A 2851-nucleotide genomic window follows, 5' to 3' on the forward strand; every position below is an offset into this window, starting at 1 on the left:
TATACATATCACAGTATGTAAGACAGGGCCTAGATTAATAATTGCAAACTGTACACAAAATAATTAAGGCAATTAAAGGAGTTATATGTAAAGCAAGTATTTTGCATGAGAATTGAATGGATTTTTTAAATCAAAGGAGTATGACATCCTCCCAGGCAGTGTATAAAAGGTCTTACCACAGGGGCTGTCATACCCATACCTACATCAGCTGTCTTCTTCCTCTCTCTGACCTGGGTAAGTCTGATTTGCTTCAACTGCTGTGTAGCACTGGGAAGCTCAGAAGGGGCCATAGTTCTTTAGGTCTGAAGCCTGCACGAGTATTGTGGGATTAATTAGAAGCATGAGCTGGAATAGTTAGGTGCAGGCATACGGCTTTCCATATGAGATATATTATGTTTAATTGCTGGCATTCACCAATGCAGGTCTGCAATTTTCACTCCAGCTGAGTATTTTATCAAGCATGTATTGAATGCAAAATGATCAGCAGCAGAGAGCAGAATCTGGGACTCCTGCCCAGCCAGGGGAATGCCCAGCTCACTAGGCTACAGCATCCTGCTCCTTCTTAGCTGCTCCCTTCCCGGCCCCTTGACTCTGGTTCCTGGCTGCTGTTCAACACAGCTTCATCAGCGAAGGTGCAGGGAGGTCTCAGCCCTGCCTAGGCATGGCCTGATGGCTGCAGCATTTGACTAGAAATGGGAGATTTGGATTTAAACCCCCTCTGGAAGATATGGGGGACCTCGAACCGGAGGGTCCCACATCCTGGGCAAGCACCGTAACTGCTAAGCTTGTGGGCTAAAATTGGATCTAATTCATCTCAGCTCTGTTGGCCCCCTGCACTGTTATATCCCTGGGCCTCAGCTTCCTGTCATCAATAGAGAGATAATAATCAGTCTTACCACCAATGCTTTGTTTTTTAACTTATTAATTTGCAAGTTCTTGCAAAGTGTGAGCAAGTCAAACAGGGAAAGCTCTTTCCTGGATGAGACCCAAGGATATAGGAAGGTTGGAGGGCATGTGAAGAAGGGAGACATAGGGCATAACTTGGCTACCAAAGGGTTGTTTGTTAGGAGGCTAAGCGGGTATGTGTCAATAGGACTGTGAATTCCCTGTCCTTTGAACCTCCTGATTACCCTGCTTTTTGCTTTGTTGCAGGTTTATCTCTATTGCAGAAGAATGGCTCTCAGCTCCCGGTGCTGCCCATCTGATATATGCCCCAAACCATGTGTTGATGCTTGCAACTGGCCATGTGTTACATCTTGCGGTGACTCAAAGGCAGTGGTCTATGCTCCACCAGTTATCGTGCACTTCCCAGGACCAATCCTCACCTCCTGCCCTCAGGAGAGCATTGTGGGAACCTCCATGCCAAACATAATACGTGGTGGTGGGGGCCCATACTCTTCTGGGACCATTGGTTCTGGTTTTTCCTCTGGGTTTAGTTCCGGCTTTAGTTCTGGTTCTGGCTCTGGGTTTGGTGGTGGCTATGGATTGGGTGGTGGCTATGGATTGGGTGGCGGCTATGGAATTGGTGGTGGCTATGGAATGGGTGGTGGCTATGGGATTGGTGGTTGCTATGGATTTGGAGGTGGCTATAAGTCTGGTGGTTACTATGGGTCTGTGTCATCCCGGCGCCGTCGATTCAGCTCTGTAGGCTGTGGGCCGTGCTAAACCCAGCAGCAACATCCACAGAACAAGGAACGCCCAAGTAATGAAAAGCAAGATACAGTATCACAGCTGAGCTGGCGGGGCTGGCTCTCAGGTTTGCTGAGCACCCACAACTCCCATGGACAACAGACAGAGTCATGATTGCTCAGTGTCTCTGAAAATCAGACCCATCTCTATATTTTCCGTGTGTGCTTCACCTTTACTTAGTGGATTGTTTTTTGGTGCTACATATTTTTAGTATATGCTTGCATGGCACTTTGTGCTGCTGGCCGTCAGCTTTGGGAAAACCAACAAGTTGACTTGTTCGAGATTGGGGCTTGATGCTGCAGCAAAAGAAGTCAAACGTCTTGTGTGAAGTGCAGTCCCATACAACAGATGATTGGACATGACCAGTCACGGAGTCCTGGAAGCAACTTTCTCCTTTTCATTGCCTTATTCTGCCAATGTATACTCAGCCTCTTGTATTAAAGCTCTGTTGCATCACAGCATCAGCCTTTGAGTGTCATTTCTCCTACATGCCTTTTCACACACTAGTAGCATCCTTCACTTGTTTCCATTTCTCCTGAGCATCATCCCCTTGGCCATGCAGGGCTAAAGTCACATCAGCTCCTGGAGGCAGAGGTGGAGGAGAGCACTTCTTTGCCAAGAGGGGATTTCACCCTTGTTAACCACATTTTTTGGTGGCTCTATTGAAATGCAAATTCCCTTTTGCCCTCTCTCCAGAAAGGGTTTGGATCTGTCTCTCTGAGTTCTCAGCATGGGGTTATTACCACTAGACCACAGGCCAGGTGTTAGGAAGACCTCCCTGGCCCTGCTTACACACCAGTGCTCCTTTGAGCCACCGCTCCTTTGTGTCCCTAAGCATAGACTATGATATCCTGTCTATCTCAGCAAAAACAAAGAAACGTGGGCTTCCCAATAGCTTCCTGGACAGTGCCCACAGTCAGGACACCCACATTGAGGCTCCCTCACCCAAAGTGCTACTTGAAGCTGGAACTCTTTGACAAGGTGCTAACCAAACCCAGCTACTAAACAGCTCCTTCTCCAACCCTTCATTTGAAGCTGAATAAAGCTTGCCTTGTCTAAAAGAGATGGAAATCAGGAGAGAAACCTTTGTCAAATTGGGGAGGCCCTGCTTACCTCTCCCATTCTCTGTTGACCAGGGGCCAAGGTCAAAAGTAGTGGGTAA

The 2851-nt window shown here is 47.6% G+C and overlaps 1 long non-coding RNA gene across 1 annotated transcript; it reads left to right on the forward strand.

Moving 5' to 3' along the window:
- Nucleotides 1-163: 163 nt before the first annotated feature.
- Nucleotides 164-2147, forward strand: LOC132245740 (uncharacterized). The gene is made up of 2 exons (XR_009457459.1): nucleotides 164-234; nucleotides 1153-2147. It is a non-coding gene; the product is annotated as an uncharacterized LOC132245740 (long non-coding RNA).
- Nucleotides 2148-2851: the final 704 nt, after the last annotated feature.

This window comes from Alligator mississippiensis, chromosome 15, assembly GCF_030867095.1.
Source record: "Alligator mississippiensis isolate rAllMis1 chromosome 15, rAllMis1, whole genome shotgun sequence".
Lineage (NCBI taxonomy): Eukaryota > Metazoa > Chordata > Crocodylia > Alligatoridae > Alligator > Alligator mississippiensis.